Raw genomic sequence first — 24,584 nt, forward strand, 5'->3', positions numbered from 1 at the left:
CTTATAAACAATCACTCTGAGGGTGTTCACTTCATGTTCACGCTGTTCAGTCATCATGTTGCATGGAAGAGGGCTCTTGTTTAACACTCGGAAATGAGTTGTCCGGGAGACACACGTGCTGACAAAGCAAGAGACTTTATTGGGAAGGGTGCCTGGGGCAGAGAGCAGGAGGGTAAAGGAACCGAGGAGGACTGCTCTGCCACGTGGCTCACAGTCTCAGGTTTTATGGTGATGGGATTAGTTTCCAGGTTGTCTCTGGCCAATCATTCTACTCATTCTAACTCTGGGTCCTTCCTAGTGGTGCATGCATTGCTCAGCCAAGATGGATGCCAGAGAGAAGGATTCTGGGAGGACATATGGACTGGTGTCTTATGTCTCCTTCTGACTTTTTCCAAATTCTTCTGGTTGGTGGTGGCTTGTTATTTCTGTTTCTTATCAGGATCTCCTGGTAAACTCACACAAAATGGTTACTACGGTGCCCGGCTGTGGTGGGCAGTTTCAGTCAGTGTTTTTCCTAACAGTCAGAGTCCCTGCATGTCCAGCTGTTGGGTGTGCTTGAATTTAAAGAGAATCCTGTGCCTCTTATAACATTTTGGAGCCAGAATGATCTCTGTCACTCTCTTGAGTACAGAGATGGTGGAAGGTCTGATGTGAGAGTACACTGTGTCGCTGTAGCCCCTAAGTGGGCTTCCTTCAGGGGCGTGTGTGAGGATGTCCTTCCTTCAGGGCTTTGAAGGAGCACCCAGATCACTTGATCTGTGGAAGAAGTCCAAGCAGGAGTGGTTGTGTGGGGTGATCTGAGGAAAATACCAGGGGCTCAGAATATGACTGAAGGAGAACTGAGTAGAACTCCTCTCTCTAGAAATTTCTGCAAGAGCAGGGGCAGAACATTCTGGAAGAAGCAAAATGGAGTAGGTAGAGAGAAGACAGGGTCAGAATATGACTGGTTAAAGGAGAACTCAGCTAAGCATTACCTCCCCTAGGTGCTTCTCTGAAGGCAGAAGAATGAGGACAGAACTTTTTGGAAAAGAGCCATTTCACAGAAGGCAGAGCCTAGCAGAGGCTGTCGCTGGAAGGAAAGAGACTGATTATCATGTATGATCATGAGCCTCAAGGTTCTAAATATATGGTGGACCAACTGCTTTTATATGTTAATTTTCTTTCTCTCTTCTTTCAAAGCTGAGGCACTTTCAGCTCATTCTAATTTTTAAGCCACATTTTGAGACCAACTCCACTGTGTTATCTTATTCCCTTTCTGCCTCTCCTTTCTCCCTTTCCATATTTTTAAAAGTATGAACTCCGTATGTCCAGCCCACAGAGAATAGTTTTCAAGGCTCAGACATTCCCTAAACCAGATAGTTATGTGATTTATGGACACCAAATAAAAAAGAACCTAGTCTTGTGGGAAGGGGGATGGGAAAATGGAGGCATAAAGGGGAAGAAGGGACAGAGACTAGAAAAAGGGCAAGGCTGAAGGTTGGGATTCAGCAAAGAAACTGACAGGAGAGAGCTCAGGGGAAATCAAAGGCTCTCAGTCACCATCAAAATGAATTCCAATGATACTTAATCCTTGAAGAAGTATTGATGGGGTCTGATCAATATAAATAAATGCTGATCTCAAGGCAGAAGGGAAATTCATTCCCTAATTATATCCAGTAATGGTTATTTCTCAAATAATTATTGTATTGTCTAATCTATATAAGTAAATGCTTATCCGAAACAGAAAGAGAAAACTACAAAAAAAGAAAACTGCTACCATCAAAACTAATGCCAGTAAAGAGTTTGACAGTATCTCAAAAAGGTAAACATAGAGGTACCATATTACAGTCATTCCACCCCTAGGGGTATGCTCAAGAGAAATGAAAACAAACATCCACACAAAAACCCATGCATGAATGTTCATAGCAGCATTATTCATAGTAGTCAAGAGGTAGAAATAACCCAAATGTTCATCAATTAATGAATGGATAAACAAAATCTGGTTTATGCCCACAAAATGAAATATTCTTCTGTAATGAAAAGGAATGAAATACCAATACGTGGTACAACATGGATAATCTACAAAAACATTATCGAAGTGATAGAAGGCAGACACAAAGGGCCACATGTTTTTTTATTTCATTTATATGAAAGATCTAAAATAGGCAAATGGATAGAAACAGAAAACATATTACTGGTTGTCAGGGGCTGGAGTGGAGGGGAAGGGGAGGTTTAGCAGCTCCAATGGCAAGAGTCAAAGTCAAGTTAACCATAAGCTCAGATTTTAAAATTTATGGTTTCAAAATATGCAACCATCAGTGAGGAAATTGAAAAGTCTTTAATTCATGACAAGTGTGGGCTTTAGCTAAACACACAACATTATTCTTAGTTAAAGACAGAATTCCCCCTATCTCCCCACCATAGAAGGAAGAAACAGAAAAAGTGGGTTACCACATTGAGATTTTCCTTTCATGTATACCTTCATGTGACTGACATTTTATTTAGTCCTCTGAGACAATGAGGGCCTTCCCAGGTGATGCTAGTGGTAAAGAATGCACCTGCAAATGCAGGAGATGTCAGAATCATGGGTTCGATCCCTGGGTTGGGAAGATCCCCTGGAGGACGGCACAGCAACCCACTCCAGCATTCTTGACTGGAGAATCCCATGGACAGAGGCACTAAGGGCTATGGTCCATAGCATCACAAAGAGTCGGACATGACTTAAGTGACTTAGCACGCATGCACTGAGACAATGATTTTTTTCCCCCTTGAAGCAGAGTACTTGTAATTACAAAGCCCAAAGTGGGAATTGGACCCACCAGGAGACACTCACAGGGCAGATGGGATTTTGTGAATTCCTTCTCTCTGTAAAGTAGCATTTGTGGACCACCCACACTTCACCTGGGAAGCCCGGCAAACACAATCTGACTCCAGTAGGTAGGATACGGCATATAGATCGTGTTGCCATTGGGAAACCGAACAGTGAGACTGAGTTCGTTCGGATCCAGCACCAGGGCTGATAATTCTAGCAAGAGAGACAGGCCTTTAAAAGGAGAACTATAGTAACTTCCCTGGTGGCCCAGTGGCTAAGACTACCCGCTCCCAATGCAGGGACCCTGAGTTCAATTTCTGGTCAGGGAACTAAATCCCACATGCTGCAACTAAGACCTGGTACAGCCAAATAAAATAAAATTTAAAAGTAAAAGTTTTACCTTTTGCTACCACACCGCCGCCATCATGGGTCGCATGCACGCTCCCGGAAAGGGCCTATCTCCCAGTCGGCTCTGCCCTACCGCCGCAGCGTCCCCACCTGGCTGAAGCTCACTTCTGACGACGTGAAGGAGCAGATCTACAAACTGGCCGAGAAGGGCCTGACTCCCTCACAGATCGATGTGACCCTGAGAGACTCTCATGGTGTTGCGCAAGTACGTTTTGTGACAGGCAACAAAATCTTGAGAATTCTTAAGTTCAAAGGACTTGCTCCTGACCTCCCCAAGGATCTCTATCATTTAATTAAGAAAGTTGTTGCTGTTTGAAAGCATCTTGAGAGGAACAGAAAGGATAAAGATGCTAAATTCCGTCTGATTCTGATTGAGAGCCGTATTCACCAATTGGCTCAATATTACAAGACCGAACAAGTCCTGCCCCCCAATTGGAAATAGGAGTCATCCACAGCTTCTGCCCTGGTTGCATAAATTTGTCTATTGTACTAAAGCAATAAAATCATTGTTTAACAGAACAAAAAAAAAAAAAGTAAAAGTTTTAAAAATAAATAAATAAAAGGAGAAATATAGGACATAGGCCTGATAAGACAGCCCATCCTCGATGTATTTGTGGCTTTTCTTCACGTCCAACATCACTGCCCCCTCCACAGACATGGAGCACGCAGGGCCCCCTAGCCTGGTGTGTGATTATTTGTCCCATCTCAGATGTGTTTTACCCCTGAGGACCGTCCTTTTCTAGAGCTCTTGCAGATCAGTTCCTTTCCTATTCCTCCAGCAGACTCTGCCAAGTCCCGGGACAGGCGGGCCTCCTTGGTCGAAGAGGTAGGGCTCGTAGGTGCTTAAGGGACACCTCCAGCGCTGCACCTGGGTGCCCTTGGCTGCCCATTCTGTGGAAATCAGTCCTATTAACAAATGCATGCTTGTACCAGACTTTGCTGCGCTCTTGGGATCGTGTGAACTAGTAGTTAGGGGTCACTCACCTTCTATGTTGCTCTCCAAACAAGATGGGTTTGCTTTTTTTAAAAAAAAAAAAAAAAGAAGATGGTATGGAAGTCTTGCTGCCTCCTGAATGACAACTTCTTCCCGCCTAGGCATACATCTCAGATCTGATTCTAGGAAGAGTCTGATCTGCTCGTCCTCAGTGAGTTACTACAGATTTGGGCAATGGGAGGAGGAACAGGCAGGCAATGGGAAAGGTTCAGAGAGGCTCCAGTTCTGTCTCAGTTCACAAAGGCACCTGAAGCTTTGCTCTTGACCATTAGGGTATGGGTGGCACCTGGAGACAGGCCTTGGTGTGGGTCTTCCAAATCAAATGGTGCCCAAAAGTCTCCCTTGAGCCCCTGGAATTTTCTGCAGGCCTTGCTTTATTTATTTATTTTTAATTTTTATTTATTTGACTGCACTGGTCTTAGTTGCAACACGTGGTATCTAGTTCCCTGACCAGGGATCGAACCCAGCCCCCTGCATTGAGAGTGCAAAGTCTTAACCACTGGACAACCAGAGAAATCCCTGCAAGTCCTGCTTTAAAAGCTGAGGAAGTGGGAATTCCCTAGTGACTCAATGGTTAAGATTGTGCTTCCACTGTAGGGAGCGCAGGTTCTATCCCCAGTTGGGGAACTAAGATTCTGCATGCTGTGTGGTTCAGCCAAAAACTAAAAATAAAATAATTAATTAAAAAATGTTTTAAAGTAAAAGCTGAGGAAGTTATCCAGATGGTATCAGCTGGGTCCCAGGGCTGGGGGGGCATGGTCATGAAAAGATTGCACCAGAGGGAGACACTGGTCTGAGAGTCTCCACCCCAGGTGACCACATGACTCCAGGTGGAGCTAGCGAAAGGGAAGATTTGCCAAGAAAAATAAATCAAGTAAATTAGTTTGTAAATGTTCTGAAGCAGGGCACAGGCAGCCTCCAGTCATTTATAATCGTGATAGGCTTCGTTTCCTGGGCCTTTATGGTTGTTATTTGGTCCTAAAGGCAGATTCACAGAAGGAGGTCAGTGCAGGTCTGGGGCACCCATCAGTGGACAGAGAAATGAGGCACACATTTAAGTAGAAGGATTGGTTGGACAGGGTTTGAGAAAAGGAGCCAGTCAAGATGCTGATTTCCAATAAAGGGAAAGCTGACAAGCAGGAGGCCTCTTGGAAGGCAGCTCCCTGCCCAGAGGGCGGTGGGCTAGACACAAGGTCAAGGGAGCAGGCCCTTATTACAAAAGCTAAGGCTACTGAACGGGCAGCCGTCAGTGAGGAAAGATCTAAAATTGTGTAATGCAAGTCAGGTGTTAACGACAAAGAATTATGCAGCATTATAAATTTCAAATTATTTTCTCTCACCAAAAAATACATCATGTGGGGGCAGGGGGCAGGCTACCACATAAGCCTTTATACTCTCATGCCAAAGAATTTGTATTTACTTTGCAGAGGAATCGTTTCTATCATGCGGTCAGATCCACATAACTAGGTAGCCCACGAGTATGAAGCCTGCCCAGAGGCAGGTCGGTTGGCCCGACCTAGGGGCCAGTCGTGGCCAGTTATTTAAAGATTGCCAAATAACTAGATATTGCTGAGGGAATTGTTCTGCTCAAGGGACACACGGGGCATCATCGGAACTGTGGTTGAAATTGAAGATGTAGATAAAACATCCTCTTCAAAACCACATACAAAAGGGGGAGATTATTTTAAAAATTCCTTTGAAGGGATGATAACATAGGATGGCATATGTTCCTATATGTGGATCCAGGACATATAATGCAAGACCTCACATTTTAAGGGGCTCACAATCTGCCTCGAGGAGGGTGAGTGGGCCAGACCCAGAAGGTGACAGAAGAAATCTCTGACCTTTCAGGACCCATGGGGGATGACCTTGGCGGATCTGATGAACTGTGCTATTGTCCCAACTGAAGAAACAAACCAATAAAATACAAATAATAATAACAATGATAAAAATAAATAAGGAGGGTGGGAGAAAATTTGCAGAGTTTGACAGATATGTTTATGGCAAAGGTTGTGGTGATGGTTTCATGGGTACATACTTATCTCCAAACTCATCAGGTTTTATCCATTAAATATGTACAGCTTTTGTACACTGGTCAGACCTCAACAAAGTAGATTTTAAAAATAACTGTAAAAACTAGGAAACAGGGACCTCCCAGGTGGTCCAGTGGTTAAGAATCCACTTTTGAATGCAGGGGATTCAGGTTCAATCCCTGGTGGGGGAACTAAGAGCCTACATGCCATGGGAAAACTAAGTCTGTGCACCACAGCTATTGAGCCTGTGCTCTAGAGCCCAAGAGCCACAACTACTGAGCCTGCATGCCACAACTAGAGACGCCTGTACAGTGCAAGAAAGATCCCACATGCCACAACTAGGTTGGATGCAGCCAAACAAACAAATGTTTTTGTTTTAAAAAAAAAGAGTAACTTTTAAAAAAGAAAGAAAAACTAGGGAACAACAGAAGATATGGCTTAAAAGTGGGTTGGCCAGTGTGGCAGCTGTGGGCGACACATGGCTATTGAGCATCTGACGTTTGCCGTAAGTGTAGAAGGTATGTGCTCAGTCGCTCAGTAATGTCTGACTCTTTGCGACCCCAGGGACTGTAGCCCGCCAGGCTCCTCTGTCCATGGGATTCCTCAGGCAAGAATATTGGAGTGGGTTGTCATTTCCTTCCTCCAGGAGTCTTCCCAACCCAGGGATCGAACCCGCATTTCTTGAGTTTCCTGCATTGACAGGGTTCTTTACCACTAGTGTCACCTGGGAAGATGTAGAATGCATCACAGATCTCAAATAATGTATAACTATCTCATTAGTAATGTGAAATGTTGATCATGTGTGGAAATGATATTATTTTGGACATGGTTTAAACAAGTATATTTTTAAAAATAATTTCACCTTTTATTTTCTTTTTTTTAAATAATTTCACCTTTTAAATGTGATTGCTGGAAAATTAAAAATGACACATATGACTTGGCTGGCATTTGTGGCTCACACTGTGTTTCTACCGGACAGCGGTGCATTTGAACGCCACCTCTACCAGGATCCGTGCAGCCCAGGCTGCAGGCACTGCTCCCCTCTGCTTCTCCACTGGGGTCTGGGGCCCTGGCTCCTTAGGATTTCTCCCACAGCTCACTTGACCTGCATGGATGTTGACTGTGATGGCTTTGAATCTAGAATTCAATTTGGAGAGAACGGCTATCTTGACAATTCTGAGCCTTCAATCTGTGAACATGGCATGTCTTTCCAATTATTTCCGTCTCATCTAATTTAATTTCTCTCAGCAATGTTTTATAGTTTTCATCAGAGTGGTGTTGATAGTTTTTTGTTAAACTGATTACTAGTTATTTTATGTTTCTTGGTATTGCCATAAATGGGATTTGTAAAAATTTCATTTTCCAATTGTTTCCTGCTAGTATATAATACATGAGATTTTTCTATATTAACCTTGGATCCTATGACATTGCTAAGATCATTTATTAGTTCTAGTATTGCACTGTAGAGTCCCTGGAATTTTCAACATAAACAATCAGATGATCTACAGACAGGGACAGTTTTCCTTGTAAAGAAAAACTTGAACAGAAATATTTTAAAAACAGAAAGAAAACCATTTGAAAATGTACTTATCAGGGGGAGGTGGGAGGGGGGGATCGGGATGGGGAATACATGTAACTCCATGGCTGATTCATGTCAATGTATGACAAAACCCACTGCAATGTTGTGAAGTAATTAGCCTCCAACTAATAAAAATAATTGAAAAAAAAAAAAAAGAAAGAAAATGTACTTATCAAAGTTCTGTAAAAGCACTAGAAACCCACAGGAAACACTTAGATTCTCATGACATTATCTGAGGTCTGCTATTGTATTCTTTTGGAGGGGTGATGCCACAAGAAACCCACCATTCCGTTTTGTGGCATCAAAATACTGAACAGATTTTTCTGACTTAAGTGATGAGGAAGTGATGGTGGTGAAGAAGAAGGGGTCAGTGGAGATGGCTGATGTCTTAGTAAAAAATACCACTGGCTGGGTGGCTTATAAACAACAGAACTTTGGGGGGAGGGATACATCAGAAGTTTAGGATTAGCATATACAAGCTACTATATATAATGGGCTTCTCTGATGGCTCAGATGGTAAAGAATCTGCCTGCAATGTGGGAGATCTGGTTCCATCCCCAGGTCAGAAAGATTCCCTGGAGAAGCGAATGGCAACCCACTATAGTATTCTTGCCTGGAGAACTCCATGGAGGCTATAGTCCATGAGGTCACAGTCAGACACGATTGAGTGACTAACACTTTCCCTGTATATAAAATAAACAAAAATAAATAAACAATAAGGACCTACTGTATAGCACAGGAAACTATTCAGTATCTTGCAATAAACTATAATGGAAAAGAATCTTAAAAAGAATAAATACATATAAAACTAAATCACTTCACTGTACACCAGAAATTACCACAACACTGTAAATCAACTATACTTCAATAAAAATAAAATAAACCAAACAAACAACAGAAATTAATTACTCACAGTTCTGGGGCCTGGGAGGTCCAAGTCCAGGGTGCTGGCAGATTTGGGGAGAGCTTGCTTCCTGGTTCCTGTCTTCCTTCTTTGCTGTCTTTTCTCTGTGTCTTCACATAACAGAAGGAACAAGCTAGGTCTCTGGGACTTCTTTTTACAAGGATACTAATCCCATTCGTGAGGGCTCTTTCTTTTTTTTTTTTTTGTACTTTATTGTTAATTATGTTTTCTCCATCAGAATGAAAGCTCCTTGAAGGCAGTAACTTTTTTTTTTTTTTTTGAAGGCAGTAACTTTTGTCTGTATTCCCTAATACCTAGAATTGTGCCAGTACACAGCAGGTGTTCCATACAGACTTCTGCTGGAGACTGGATGTAATGAGTTAATCAGAACTCAGGTGGGAGGCGGGGTGGCTTCTGCAGAGTCTGGGACAGGAAAGGGGGAGCTGGAGGGACCCTGCCCCTTGCAACCTCCCCATTTTAACCTTAAGTGTTAAGAAGTGTGGTGGAGCCGGATTCAGTCTGCTGGGTGACAGGGTCAGTGGGGTGCAGAGGGACCCAAAGCAGCCTTTGGGAAGGTGGGGGTGGGGGGAGCTTGACACCTAACTCCAGCCTCCTGGCCTGGGTTGGATCCAGGACCCTGAGACAGAGCAGACACATTCTGGGGAGTCACCCCTCCAGTCATCAGTTCCCTGAGGAACCAGAAATTACTCTTCTTGGTTTGAAGGCACTTGGACGGGAGGGGGCATGGCAGGGGGCAGGAGGAGGCTGACCCTCTTCCCGCCTCCAGTCTCTGCGAGGTTCCAGGCTCCCCCTGCTCCACGGAGACTTGCCCACCAACCCTTGAAGGCTCAGAGCCCCGACTCCGGTGGTGCCGCTGTCTGGGAGCCGTGGAGCCCGAGTGCCGGGTCAGCAGAGGAGTGTGGCCAGTGACCCAAGAGCTGCTGTGCAGACACGGTGGTTGGCCACAGAAGGCCTCGGCCGTCCTGAGCTCAGACTTTGGCTGCCGGCCGCTGAGGCGGTGGCTTCTGTAGCTGGGTCAGCGTGTCTGGCTTCTCGATGGACCGCAGCTGCTGCTTCTTCGCCCGCTTGAGCTTGGCAGGGTTTCAGATCACTTGGACGATCTCTGCCTCCCGCTCCTCCTCCAGGCGGTGTTTCAAGTTCTCCCTGCAGCGACGCTCCTTCTCCTCCTCCAGGTGCCGGGAGAAGTCCTTGGCCAGCTTCCTCTCCTGCCGATCTTTCATCTTCTGCTGCCCGGAATGTGCGCAGGGGCTTGTCTTGAACCGTCTGGGAGAACCTCTTCTTTGAGCGGTCCTTCCACCCGCCCAGACTTGCGCTTCCCCTTTGGGATTATAGGAATCTCCTCCTCCTTCGGCTTCTTGGACGCAGGGGCCTGGGCCCGACAACTTTTTCACTTCTTTGGCGCGAGGCCTTCTCTCGCCGGCTGCCTGGCTGGAGCTAGCTTACTCTACTCATGCTGATCCCGTGGGGAGCCGGGCGACTGGGGTGTCAGCTCCTGTAGTGGCTTCGAGGGCTTGGGACCCAGAGATGCTGACCAGGGTAAGGCTCTAGTGATCCTGAGCCCGGCTGCAACTGATATTAGGGGACCTCGGGGTCGGCTCCTCCTTACTCTTGCACAATTCTGAGTCCGCTTTGCCTTGGCCCTGGGAGAACTTGGGTGACTCCTCACTTGGCTTTGACTGAAGTCGGTGGAATTCAGGACTCGACTTCTGCTGGCTTTGGGGTGATTCCAGGCCTGGATCTCGCTGACCCTGGGGGGAACCTGAGTCCGGTTCCAGCTGCTTTCGAGGGGACCCCAAGCCTGGCCCCTCCTGTAGACTGGGTGATCCCGGTCTTGTCTCTGACTGAGGACTGGGCTCACTCATTTCTTCTGGGTTCGACTGGAACTCCACAAGGGCCCATCTGGCCTGCAGAACTGAGGTGGGGTTCTCGGGAGATTCAGTCTTTACGTCTTCCAGCCATAGGCTGCGCCTCAGCAGCGTAGCCATTATTTTCAAATCCGAGCCCACCTGCGTGTGAGGCCTCTTATGGCCAGATCATCTCCCAAAGGTTCTACCACCAAATACCATCATCACCTTGGAGATTAGGATCTCAACATATGAATTTGTGGGGACACATCTATTCAGAACCATAGCAACTGGCTTCCAGTGAATCAAAGAGTTGATGTCGTCCCCAGACCACCCCAGTTTAGAAGGAGAGCCTTCGTGTACAACTTTAACATTAAATGAGGTGGAAAACCTGGGCGAGAATCCTGAAGGACACAGGCATTCTGAGACCTTGGCCAGGAGACTCGAAATTCCCTCATTCTTGTACCAAGGCGTGGCCCCAGCCTCCCTGAGGTCTGTTTCTCAGGTCAAGAAGCAGCAGCTGCTGAAGGTGGACTGGACATGAATTTCTATGTATGTCTATGTGTTCCCTGCATTCCAGAAGGACTAGGACCAGGATCCTTCTCAGCGCTTTCAGGCATCCTTACTAAGCCTTTCTGCAAGTTCCTGGCCTCCCGCCAGTCCAGCTCCAAGCTGCCTATCTCCCTCTGGGTACATCTTCCACTTCAGCTCTGCCATGGCCTACATCCACCACATCCTTGATCTTTCTTAAACACTGAGGGTCAGACAGCTCCCCCTGTTATGTGTTGGCACCTTGACAGGTTTCAGGCAACTCACTCAACTCTTTTGCCTTTGATCAGAGACTACACACCTTTCATCTTAGATTCACAGAAAGCAACAGTAGACTCAGATGAATTTGACTGTTTTCCTGCCTCTGTACAGATTGATGGGACCATGTGTATTTTACCTTGGACAAGCCTGAAAACAGTAATAACAGAAATACATTTTTCACTGTCTCTTTGCCTCTCTTTGAAAGTAGAGGACAGATCAACAACAAGGTCCTACTGTGTAGCACAGGGAACTATATTCAATATCCTGTGATAAACCATCATGGAAAAGAATATGAAAAAAAGAATGTGTATATATACATATAACTGAATCACTTTACTGCACAGCAGAGATTAACACAACATTGTAAATCAACTATATCTTCCCAGGTGGCTCTTGAGGTAAAGAGCCTGCCTGCCAATGCATGAGACATGAGAGATGCAGGTTTGATCCCTGGTTTGGGAAGATTTCCCTGGAGAAGGGAATGGCAATCCACCAATCCACTACAGTATTCTTGCACGGAGAATCCCATGGACAGAGGAGCCAGGCAGGCTACAGTCCATAGAGTCATAAAAAGTGACTTAGTATGTACGAAAATAAACTATGCTTCAATTAAAAATATCAGTTAAAATGAAATAAAGATTAAAATTGAGGACATCAAGCAAAATAGACTAAGATAAAAATATCACACATATAAATAATATTGGAAATAAGAACAAGTGATTTGTTAAATGAAAGTGATGAGACATCTATGACCACCTTTTTTGCCAATAAATTAAAAAATAAAAGAAATTGAAAAAAAGTGGAGGGGAGCCCAGTTTTCACTGAGTCGTCATTCCCAACAAAGACTCTATCCTCTGTGCTATGTCAGCAATTGAGAGACTTTCTACCTGTGAGAAGATTCTTGAGAGTCCCTTGGACGGCAAGGAGATCAAACCAGTCAATCCTAAAGGAAATAAACCCTGAATAGTCATTGAAAGGACTGATGCTGAAGCTGAAGCTCCAATACTTTGGCCATCTGATGCAAAGAGCTGACTTGTTAGAGAAGACCCTGATTCTGGGGAAGATTGAAGGCAGGAGGAGAAGGGGATGACAGAGGATAAGATGGTTGGATGGCATCACTGACTCCATGGACTTGAGTTTGAGCAAGCTCCAGGAGATGGTGAAGGACAGGGAAGCCTGGCGTGCTGCCGTCCATGGGGTGGCAAAGAGTTGAACACAACTGAGCGACTGAACAACAGCACCAACTGCCTGTGACAATAGTGTCGCCTCTCTTCCCTCCAGTGGCTGGCCTTTCCTCAGGCTCTTATTACTGAGCTAGATCCCTCCAAGGCCCAAGCACTTTCACATGGGCCTCCCTAGTTCTAGTCATGGTCACTATCACCCAGAGGGCAAGTGTTAGGTAAAAAATTCCTCAAGGGATGGTTTCCCCCCTTACGTTGTTGCTGCTTCCCCAAGAACTCTGACTCAGGCTCTTCTCAACCGTTGTGAATGACTGTGGGTCCGTGGCCAAAACCTCTGCCAATATGGGGCTGACTTTCCTTTCCCCTTCTGCTCTCAAGAACCAGGAATAAGGACTTCCTTGGTGGTACAGTGGATACGAATCTGCCTGCCAGTGTAGCGGACACGGATTGATCCCTGGTCTGGGAAGATCCCACATGCCTCAGAGCAACTCAGCCAGTGAGCCACAACTACTGAGTCCACCCTCGAGAGCCCAGAAACCTCGACTACTGAGCCCATGTGCCACAACCACTGAAGTCCAGGCACCCTAGAGCCCCGCTCTGCAACAAGAGAAGCCACTGCAGTGAGAAGCCCGTGCACCGAAACTAAAGAGTAGCCCCTGCTTGCTGCAACTAGAGAAATCCTGCGCACAGCAACAAAGACCCAGTGCAACCAAAAATAAATAAAAAAAAGTTGAGTAAAGACTCTGTAATCTTTAAAAAAAAAAAAAAACCTGGAATAAACTTGGGTCCACTCTTAACCAAAGAGCCATTTTTCAGAGACATTCGGATAGTGGAAGGGCTCATTGTTCTACAACCCACTGTGGTCTTCTGTCTGTGGGGGCAGTCCACCCTGACCCCACAACACCCCCCCAGCCCCCCAGGCCAAGCAACTGTTGGTTTCCTACATATACTTAGAGTCTGAGCACATTAGGTAAGTGGCTCTCTGGGCTCTTGGGTCTCTGTGAGCCTGGATGCTTGCTACATAAAGGAAAAGAGCAGATCGAAAACTTCATGCCAGGTGAGTGAATGAAATGCTTAGTGTGTAGCTTCACTGGAAGACACCCATTGCCCCCTCCTTTAGAGTCTGTTGGGACATTTTAATTTTCTATGGTGCCTTCCTGGACTTTTGATGACCACAAGAGAACCCCTGGCCATCCACACAGTGGTGTGAGTGGTGTGGCTAGGATATCCATGACAGATGGGTGCCCAGATCTTATCATGGCCACCCTCGAAAATATCCAAGAACATGGGATATGCAGGACCTGGTCTGTGAGCTGCTCTCTGCTTCACCCCACAAAGAGGTAACTGGCTGATGTGGGGGCACCCTGCCCAACGTGTTCACCATGCAGTTCTCTCTCCTCCCTCACAGCCTTCAGAGTCCTAAGCCCAACCCCCACAATGGGCTCAGCTCTCCCATATGCACATAGAAACCCTACCATCTCATTTCCCTGGTGGTCCAGCGGTTAAGACTTCACCTTCCAATGCAGGGGGTGAGGGTTCGATCCCTGGTCAGGGAGCTAAGATCCCACATACCTCTTGGCCAGAAAACTAAAACATGAAACAGAAGCAACACAGAAATAACAAATTCAATGAAGACTAAAAATGGTCCACTTCAAAAAATCTTTAAAAATAAAAAACAAAAAAACTCTGACTCCTTAACCAGTGACCATACAAGTGTTTCCCTAGGATACAAAGTTGGGAACGCCTCTCGGATGGATGATTGGATGTTCGTTCACCTTCCAAAGAACCCCACCCTTTCCGTGGACCCCCTCTCAGATCTCTCTCACTCAGATATGCTCCTGGAAAAGAACCAGATCTGCCCACTTCTATGAAGTCACATAGAGAGAGGGTCAAGTAGGAAATGTATCAAAGGGGAGAAAGAGCAGCCACCAGATGTGACAATGGGCAGTGCTATGGATGCCAGCCATGTCCCAGGTGCCCCCAACACAATATTCCTTGTGTGGTCTCTCAGGATGGAGCTCCATTCATGAGATTTCTTCTCAGATGATAGTAATGGGCATCCTTTGAGTCACTGGCCTCAATGGTCTCAGAATCTCCTTCAGCCTCCAGGCTCAGGACTCAAAATGGTTGGATTCCTACTATAGAATTTAAAGACTCTTTCATTCAATAATAAATAAATAAATATCTGTCGAGCCCTGTGAAACTTACATACGTGACCTGACCAGACCACAATGGCCATCTCTGCCCCTTGCCATCTGTACACTGAAGGGCCACGTGTCTAATTCCCTAGACTTCTTGATAAAGAATCTGCTTGCCAATGTAGGAGATACCAGAGATGCAGGTTTAATCCCCGGGTTGGGAAGATCTGCTGGAGGAGGAAATGGCAACCCACTCCAATATTCTTGCCTAGAGAATCCTATGGACAGAGGAGCCTGGCAGGCTACAGTCCATGGGATCACGAGAGTCAGTCACAATTGAGCACACACATACCGCACCAGGGACCTTGCCTTCCCAGGCACTCCCAGCTCCTGCCCCACAGAACCATCAGTATCATCAGCCAAGTTTCCCCAGTTCATTAAGATTTATCAGCCCAGTGCTAAGTGGAAATGAATGTGAGCTTAAACACGAGGAACCTTAGAAAGCAGAGGGACAGAAAGCAGTCAGAAAATACGATCCTATGACAGAATCCTAAGAGTCTCACAGAAGTAGCTCACTGGGCCTAGCTCTTGAGCCTGTTCCTGTGTTCCCCTAGCCCATGGTGGAGACTGGGGTTTCCTCTTTGGGAGCCTCCTATTGGAAACCCTGGTCCACAGGGTCTGGGCCCTGTTTCAATCATTTTTAAGCAATTTCTCGCTACTAACCCTTGTGCATAACTTTGGGTTCAAAGTTGTTCTCTCACACATAAAAAGAAGCAAATCATGCTTCAGAGCTCATGACTCAGTTTCCCCCTGTATTTTGACAAGAGGAAATTATTATCTACTTGACAAGAGAGTTTCACACTGAATGGACAGAGGTTCTGACTCTGGCACTGGGCTTTAGGAACTCCCCCAGGACTGAGCAGTAGGAGTAAAATTCATGAGTTTCTCCTGCACCTGCTACCCTGATCTTGCAGTCTGAGGTTGTAGCAGATGGGGCTCCCTCATTGATACCTGAAAAAGCAATCTATTCTCGTCCCTTCCCTGACTTCACAGTCTCAAGCCCCGTGAGATCTTTATGACTGACAGACCCTGCATGAGATCCTGCCAGTTCCCTGGCAACAAGCTGCCTCTTAAATCAAGGAGATGGGACTCTTGCGCTGTGGCAGCATCTGCTAGTGCTTCACCACAGTTGTCTCTTTCTTCTGAATCCAACCTTAGATTTTGTTTCCTAACCTCTTTGAAAGTCGTATGGGAATTTCTATACCACAACCAGATCTGGCCCCAAAACCCTCTCACTTGGTCCTCAGTTATTCCCTCCCCCCGCCCCGATTCACCCTCACCGAGCTGTAGATGATCGTGGCTAATTGCGAAGTCATAGATGGGAGAGCTGGCTCCTGAGTGATCGCATAGAGCAGAGCCACCCTTGGGCCAGAACACGACTTGCCTGGTATGTGGGTACAAAGTAAACATCTTGACTCTGAGCCATTCTCATCTGGCGGTCTGTTTGTTACAGCAGTTTAGCTTACCTTAAGAAATTTTTTTAAAAAGCTCTCTTTTTCTCAGTTTTGTACCCAGAGGTGGCCCAGGCCCACTTCTCAGGCTTCTGGCCTCTCTCCTGAGAGCTCTGAAAAAAATGTCAGCCTTCTGAACCTCTGATGAAAAATCCTATTGTTGGAGATATATTCACTGATGATGATCATTAGCCCTTTTGGGCCATTAGTCTATGGCAACTGCTCCCTTTGCTAGAGATCTAGAATATTCAGGGACTGGGCTGGTGGCCCCCTTCCTTCCTGTCTCACTGGCATGTGTTCTAGAATTGTTCTCTTCTATCCAGTCTTCAACAAAGGAGTAAGAGATAGTTGGGGAACAAGGGGACATTTAAATATTTAGTGGACATTTTCATGGATACTGGAGTAAGAAATTATGAATTTTGTTAGCCAGGATAATAGGATTGGTGCTAAGAAGGAAAAAAAATCTCTTAGGTTTAAATATATGTAATGAAGTATTTGGGGCTTCCCAGATGGCTCAGTGGTAAAGAATCCACCTGCCAATGCAGGAGACAGATGTGGGTTCAATCTCTGTGTTGGGAAGATTCCCCTGGAAAAGCGAATGGCACCCCATTCCAGTAGAATACTGGAGAATTCCATGGACAGAGGAGCCTGGCAGGCTACAGTTCATGGGGTCACTAAGAGTCAGACACAACTGAGCACTCACAGCACCACACCAAGGTACTTAGGGAAGAAACATCCTAATGTCCAGAATTTCCTTTAAAATACTTTAACAGAAAATCAGATGCAACAAATGTGACAGAATGTAACTGTTATACGTAAGGAATGGATCTGCAGGTGTTCATCATACAATTTTCCCTACATGTCAGTATGTTTGAAAATTTTACTAATAAAAATGAAACGTGAAATCAAAAGTTTTCATTTCTGGGAAACAGTCCTCAAATTGAAGACTTCCTGGCACAACTGAGGACACAGCAAACTAGTGTGTCTCTCTCACACCTCCCCCTGATGACCTTGCCCTTCCCAAGCTCATTCAGGCACAGGGAACTATAGTCAATATTTTTTAATAACTTATAATGAAAAATAATTTCAAAAATAATGTACGTGTATATGTATAACTGAATCACCTTGCTGTGCACCTGAAACATTGCAAGTCAACTATACTTGAATAAAAAAATATATATATTAGGAAAAAAAGTTCACACAAGGAAAAAGGCAGCACGTGGGCCCCCCCTCAAAACCTATGCACCTGACTCAGCTCTTCCTGCCAACTCCCTGACTTCAAATACCTGACTTTGGAAGCACACACTCCTGGCAGTGATCACCCCTGCCCTCGGCACTGGATCAGTTGGACAGGCCACCCACCCCCATGCCACCTGACATTGCCATGACTTTGGAAACCTCTCACTCCTGAATCAGCTGTCCCACACATTTTATTCTGGACCCCGAGTTGGTGGAGAAATGCAGAGTGTTAGTGGCTCAGTCGTGTCCGACTCTTTGTGACTCCATGGACTAGGGCCCGCTAGGCTCCTCTGTCCATTCAATTTCCCAGGTAAGAATACTGGAGTGGGTAGCCATTCTCTTCTCCAGGGGATATTCCTGACCCAGGGATTGAGCTCAGATCTCTTGCAATGCAAGCAGATATCTTTACCATCTGAGCCATCAGGGAAGCCTGAATTGGTGGAGTTGTATGGCCTAAGCACACACTTCCTAGAAGCCTCCCAAATGCATGCACACCATCCCTGTAAGCTTCACAATTCCTCTAGCAGGATAGAGTCTTATCATCCCTTTTACCAAGGGTATCAAAGACTGAATGGGGAAAATGTGGGAGAGCTTCTAGCAGAGACAGAAAGGGGACACCAGATATGAGGTCAAGGATATCCAAACCTTTACCAGCTCTTGTGGTCACTACGGAGCCTACTCTTCCCGAGCGTGCTGACCACCAGTCACTATAATTGGTCCCAAGGACACAACTCTAGGCCTCCTGACTTTTGCATGCTGTGCCTCAGCTTCTTCTTTCTTGCCTGAGAGCAGGATCTGTCCCTGGCTCAGACGTGCTGACCGCTTTTGGGTGCCCTGCTGCTACGTTCCCAGTCTTAGTTCCAAAAGTCTGCTACAGCAACTTCATCACACATTGTTGGTGTTTAACAGCTTGGAGGTTGCCTTTTTTTTTAAAAAAAAAAAAAAAAAATAGAGTCCAAAACACTCACTTGGAGATCCTTGCTCAGATCCTGCCAGGTTTTGTCATTGTGCATTTGTGTCTCTACCTGCACCAAGATGCTGTACAGTGAAGGTGATGGGCAATGAGAGGCAGCAGCCTGAGTTCTGCCTCCCTGACCACCTCCTGTGAGATCTTTCTGAAGCAGGCAGGGCTGCTGAAGCCTCAGTGAGGTGGAAGATAGCAGATGGAGAGGTACTTCCTGAGACCTCAGGAGGGCTCAGTCCTTCTGACAAACTCTGTTAGCTTTTGAGAAATATTTGACCTCTTGACTGGCAAACACACACACTCATTTTTCTCTGGACCTGAATGGGGTTACTCTGTGTAGCTTGAACTTTATTATTATTTTTTAAATATTTATATATTTACCTGCACTGGGTCTTAGTTGCAGCATGTGAGATCTAGTTCCCTGATCAAGGATTGAACCTGCGTCTCCTGCACTGGGAGCACAGAGTTTTAATTATTGAACCACTAGGGAAGTCCCTGAACTTGTTTTTGTTGACATCAATTTGGGGGACATCTCAACTCAGATTAATTTCCCCATTTACTGGGAGTGTTCCCCTTTCTAGGGATTGAGTCCCTGCCCTCAAATTGGTGTCCTGAGGCCCTCGTGTATTCATCCAAAGGTAAGTGATCTAAACCTGTCCTGTCTCTGTGCTTCCCAAGGAGTTTTCAACTGATGATGGCAAGAGGGAAGGATTTTCTCCATTGTGGGGGAAAGGCAGGTGTTCTCAGGTCACTGCCATGTCAGAGAGGCTGCTCCATGGGAGGAAGCAATGAACCCAGCCCTCAGAGAAAAGCAGAGTCAGAGTGCTGACAGCCTTCGAGTCCTTCTGGTTTTCTCTGTGTTCCAGTGGCAGCTAGGGTCTTCCTATGGTTGTATAGGATGCCCCAATAACTGGTCTAATATTTTTATTTGAGAATGAGCTGGTTGGAGTTTGGTTTCTATGGCTTGCAGTGAGGACCTTTTTGCTTTCCCTATTTATTAATGTCTATTATAGAAAGGCATTCAGGAAATGATTTATGTGACAAATCAAAATCATGGGTTGCTGCCATGATTGTGTACCACTTATGATATAGGGTTGGCCACAAACTTCCTTCTGGTTTTTATATGGAAAAACCCAGAAGAACTTTTTGGCCAACCCAATCCATTCAGAGTATGTGCTCTATTCTAATGTGATTTTGCTGCGAATTCCAAAGAAAGTGAAAGAGGAGAGTGAAAAAGTTGGCTTAAAGCTCAACATTCAGAAAACTAACATCATGGTATCCGGTCCCATCACTTCATGGCAAATAGCCGGGGAAACAGTGGCTGACTTTATTTTTCTGGCTCCAAAATCACTGCAGATGATGATTGCAGCCATGAAATTAAAAGATGCTTATTCCTTGGAAGGAAAGTTATAACCAACCTAGATAGCATATTAAAAAGAAGAGACATTACTTTGTCAACAAAGGTCTGTCTAGTCAAGGCTATGGTTTTTCCAGTGGTCATGTATGGATGTGAGAGTTGGACTGTGAAGAACGCTGGGCGCCAAAGATTGATGCTCTTGAACTGTGGTGTTGGAGAAGACTCTTGAGAGTCCCCTGGACTGCAAGGAGATGCAACCAGTCCATCCTAAAGGAGATCAGTCCTGGGTGTTCATTGGTAGGACTGATGTTGAAGCTGAAACTCCAATACTTTGGCCCCCTGATGCGAAGAGCTGACTCATTTGAAAAGACCCTGATGCTGGGAAAGATTGAGGGCAGGAGTAGAAAGGGACAACAGAAGTTGAGATGGCTGGATGGCATCACCCATTCAATGGACATGGGTTTGGGTGGACTCCGGGAGTTTGTGATGGGCAGGGAGGCTTGGTGTGCTGCGGTTTATGGGGTCCCAAAGAGTCGGACACGACTGAGCAACTGAACTGAACCTACAAGGCTAGGAGAGAACTTATACATTGTTGTGGCTGCCTGGGTTTAATCACTGAGGGAGTAGGTAGGTTTTCAGATAAGACCTTAAGTGATGTATCTTTTGGAACTTCGCTTTTTGGTGTCAAGACATCAAATAATGCAGGAGTCCACATTAGAACATTCTGTTTATATTGTAACCACACACACACATACAAGTAGTGTTTGGTGAATTTTTTCTTTTGATTAAATACATGTATAGTTCAGTTCAGTTCAGTTCAGCTGAGTCACTCAGTCGTGTCTGACTCTTTGTGACCTCATGAATCGCAGCACGCCAGGCCTCCCTGTCCATCACAAACTCCTGGAGTTTACTCAAACTTATGTCCATTGAGTCGGTGATGCCATCCAGCCATCTCATCCTCTGTCTTCCCCTTCTCCTCCTTCCCCCAATCTCTCCCAGCATCAGGGTCTTTTCCAATGAGTCAACTCTTCGCATCAGGTGGCCAAAGTATTGGAGTGTCAGCTTCAGCATCAGTCCTTCCAATGAACACCCAGGACTGATCTCCTTTAGGATGGACTGGTTGGATCTCCTTGCAGTCCAAGGGACTCTCAAGAGTCTTCTCCAATACCACAGGTTAAAAGCATCAATTCTTCGGCGCTCAGCTTTCTTCACAGTCCAACTCTCACATCCATACGTGACCACTGGAAAAACCATAGCCTTGACTAGATGGACCTTTGTTGGCAAAGTAATGTCTCTGCTTTTTAATATGCTATCTAGGTTGGTCATACCTTTCCTTCCAAGGAGCAAGTGTCTTTTAATTTCATGGCTGCAGTCACCATCTGCAGTGATTTTGGAGCCCCCAAAAATAAAGTCTGCCACTGTTTCCACTGTTTCCCCATCTATTTGCCATAAAGTGATGGGACCAGATGCCATGATCTTAGTTTTCTGAATGTTGAGCTTTAAGCCAACTTTTTCACTCTCTTCTTTCACTTTCATCAAGAGGCTTTTTAGTTCCTCTTCACTTTCTGCCATAAGGGTGGTGTCATCTGCATATCTGAGGTTATTGATATTTCTCCCGGCAATCTTGATTCCAGCTTGTGCTTCTTCCAGCCCAGCGTTTCTCATGATGTACTCTGCATATAAGTTAAATAAGCAGGGTGACAATATACAGCCTTGACGTACTCCTTTTCCTATTTGGAACCAGTCTGTTGTTCCATGTCCAGTTCTAAGTGTTGCTTCCTGACCTGCATACAGGTTTCTCAAGAGGCAGGTCAGGTGGTCTGGTATTCCCATCTCCTTCAGAATTTTCCACGGTTTATTGTGATCCACACAGTCAAAGGCTTTGGCGTAGTCACTAAAGCAGAAATAAATTTTTTTTGGAACTCTCTTGCTTTTTCGATGATCCAGCCGATACTGGCAATTTGATCTCTGGTTCCTCTGCCTTTTCTAAAACCAGCTTCAACATCTGGAAGTTCTCGGTTCATGTATTGCTAAAGCCTGGCTTGGAGAATTTTGAGCATTACTTTACTAGTGTGTAGTGCAATTGTGCGGTAGTTTGAGCATTCTTTGGGATTGCCTTTCTTAGGGATTGGAATGAAAACGGACCTTTTCCAGTCCTGTGGCCACTTCTGAGTTTTCAAATTTGCTGGCATATTGAGTGCAGCACTTTCACAGCATCATCTTTCAGGAGTTGAAATAGCTCAACTGGAATTCCATCACATCCACTAGCTTTGTTCGTAGTGATGCTTTCTAAGGCCCACTTGACTTCACATTCCAGGATGTCTGGCTCTAGGTGAGTGATCATACCATTGTGATTATCTGGGTAGTGAAGATCTTTTTTGTACAGTTCTTCTGTGTATTCTTGCCACCTGTTCTTAATATCTTCTGCTTCTGTTAGGTCCATACCATTTCTGTCCTTTATGGAGCCCATCTTTGCATGAAATGTTCCCTTGCTATCTCTAATTTTCTTGAAGAGATCTCTAGTCTTTCCCATTCTGTTGTTTTCCTCTATTTCTACTGGAGATCAGTGGAGAAATAACTCCAGAAAGAATGAAGGGATGGAGCCAAAGCAAAAATACCCAGTTGTGGATGGGACTGGTGATAGAAGCAAGGTCTAGTGCTTTAAAGAGCAATATTGCATAGGAACCTGGAATGTTAGGTCCATGAATCAAGGCAAATTGGAAGTGGTCAAACAGGAGATGGCAAGAGTGAATGTCGACATTCTAGGAATCAGTGAACTAAAATGGACAGGAATGGGTGAATTTGACTCAGATAACCATTATATCTACTACTGTGGGCAGGAATCCATTAGAAGAAATGGAGTAGCCATCATGGTCAACAAAAGTTCCAAAATGCAGTACTTTGATGCAATCTCAAAAACGACAGAATGATCTCTGTTCGTTTCCAAGGCAAACCATTCAATATCATGGTAATCCAAGCCTATGCCCCAACCAGTAATGCTGAAGAAGCCGAAGTTGAATGGTTCTATGAAGATCTACAAGACCTTTTAGAACCAACACCCAAAAAAGATGTCCTTTTCATTATAGGGGCCTGGAATGCAAAAGTAGGAAGTCAAGAAACACCTGGAGTAACAGGCAAATTTGGCCTTGGAGTATGGAATGAAGCAGGACAAAGGCTAATAGCATTTTGCTAAGAGAACGCACTGGTCATAGCAAACACCCTCTCCCAACAACACAAGAGAAGACTCTACAGGTGGACATCACCGGATGGTCAACACCGAAATCAGACTGATTATATTCTTTGCAGCCAAAGATGGAGAAGCTCTATACAGTGAGCAAAAATAAGACCTGGAGCTGACTGTGGCTCAGATCATGAACTCCTTATTGCCAAATTCAGACTTAAACTGAAGAGAGTAGGGATAACCACTAGACCATTCAGGTATGACCTAAATCAAATCCCTTATGACTATACAGTGGAAGTGAGAAATAGATTTAAGGGACTAGATCTGATAGACAGAGAGCCTGATGAACTATGAACGGAGGTTCGTGACATTGTACAGGAGACAGGGATCAAGACCATCCCCATGGAAAAGAAATGCAAAAAAGGCAAAATGGCTGTCTGAGGAGGCCTTACAAATAGCTGTGAAAAGAAGAGAAGCAAAAAGCAAAGGAGAGAAGAAAAGATATTCCCATTTGAATGCAGAGTTCCAAAGAATAGCCAGGAGAGAGAAGAAAGCCTTCCTCAGCGATCAATGCAAAGAAATACATGTATATGTGTATATTTAAATATACATATATACATAGTCAAAAGAAAAATTCACAAAACAATACTTAAATGTGTGATCTAGGGTGTACTCTATTTTTTATTCCATTTCTGTACAAAATGTTTCTAAAATTGATCTTAGACCTCAGCAGTTCTCAAACTTTTGGGTCTCAGAACTTCTTTATATTTTTAAATTTTGAGGACACCAGAGATTGTGTTTATGTGCATTACAGCTATTAATGTTTATTGTATTAGAAACGAAGGATGAGAGGTTTTTAAATACAAGAATATACAAGTTCATATCCAATTACCTGACAGAGCAATGGCATCACTGTTTGGCCTTCAATCTCTGGAAAAGGTCACCATATACTTGCAAATGAGATCTTAGTATTATGATGAGAATGGTTTTGACTTCTAGAATTCCATGAAGAAGTCTCAGGAACACCAGGTTGCCTGGACCACACTTTGAAAATTTCTGTACTCAGACTTGAAAAATATGAATCTAGAAAAAGCCCAGGCTGATTATGAACAAATGGAACCAAAAAAATCAAATTAGCTACATTTCCTTCTCCATGTTTCCCTCTTGTTCTTCTCAAGTGAGGAAAGTATTATTTATGGTTAATTCCTCAACAATGATTTTGCATCAGATAGTTAATCTAAGCCGATCCATGCACACAGCACTACCCTAGCAACAGGTCCACGGGCAATCGTATGTCCTAAGTTGGCTCCAATAGACTAAAGAGAATTTAAATTCCATGACTGAGAGAGAGGTTTTCTCTCTCTCTGGATGTGAACAAGGAATGCTGCTGGCAAAATACAGTGCTTACAAATGTTACTGCAAATAGAGTGGGGATATGAGAGAGAAAAAAAAAACAACCTGGGAGTTTGACAACACTGAGCTAATTACATTGTGCCTGGGGCCTCCTTTACCTCCAGTGGGCTTTGCAGCTCTGAGAAAACACATTTCCTTATTGTTAGAGTTGGGGATTTCAGTTACTTGCAGCAGAAAAGATATTGACACACTGAGATTTTCCGGACATGTTGTTAA

The 24,584-nt window shown here is 44.9% G+C and overlaps 2 pseudogenes; one reads left to right on the forward strand and one right to left on the reverse strand.

The window, feature by feature from the left end:
* The first annotated feature begins 3,216 nt into the window (after positions 1 to 3,216).
* LOC122689179 lies at positions 3,217 to 3,718 on the forward strand (annotated as a pseudogene).
* A 5,897-nt stretch (positions 3,719 to 9,615) lies between these two features.
* Positions 9,616 to 10,715, reverse strand: LOC122689177 (annotated as a pseudogene).
* Positions 10,716 to 24,584: the final 13,869 nt, after the last annotated feature.

This window comes from Cervus elaphus, chromosome X (genome assembly GCF_910594005.1).
Source record: "Cervus elaphus chromosome X, mCerEla1.1, whole genome shotgun sequence".
Classification (NCBI taxonomy): domain Eukaryota; kingdom Metazoa; phylum Chordata; class Mammalia; order Artiodactyla; family Cervidae; genus Cervus; species Cervus elaphus.